Source organism: Homarus americanus, unplaced genomic scaffold (assembly GCF_018991925.1).
Source record: "Homarus americanus isolate GMGI-L3 unplaced genomic scaffold, GMGI_Hamer_2.0 scaffold48418, whole genome shotgun sequence".
NCBI lineage: Eukaryota > Metazoa > Arthropoda > Malacostraca > Decapoda > Nephropidae > Homarus > Homarus americanus.
The window spans coordinates 4,483-5,000 of record NW_024726092.1 but is presented as its reverse complement, the minus strand read 5'-3'; positions in this window follow the sequence as shown (position 1 = coordinate 5,000).

The following is a 518-nucleotide window of genomic DNA, read 5'->3' as shown; positions in this document are numbered from 1 at the left end:
ACGCCCACACCGCGTCTGACCGTGGGAGAGGGTGGAGGAGCGCGTGAGGAAGAGCACGGCGTCACCCAAGCATTCTCATCTCTCTGCCTGCACCACTACATGGTAGACTGCGGGCCCAGGCGCACTCATCAATTTAGGTTCCACTGCAATGCATGCCAAGCACTCTTTTCGAGGTGATAGAAGAAATTCCGGCGGGGCTTACTTAAAAGATATCCGACCCGGTTTCGTTTCCTCTTCGTGGGATGGAGTGCCTCTTAGAACATGTGCAGCATCAGCCATGAGCGGCCGACGGCCATTCGTGTCTCTGTGGACAGCAGGCAAAAGAGCGCCGCCTCCAGTTATTTGCGAGGGCGACAACTGTCGCTTTGTTGTGGTTGAATGTGGGTGCGCCAAGTCCATGGACTTGCTAGTGATAGGCTTGCTTGTTTTTAAGGGCACGCCTCGCGCAAGGCGCGGGCGATTAAACCCCAAGGCGGAAGCTCGGTTCAGGTTACCCTCGTGTCGGGGAGACAGTCAGC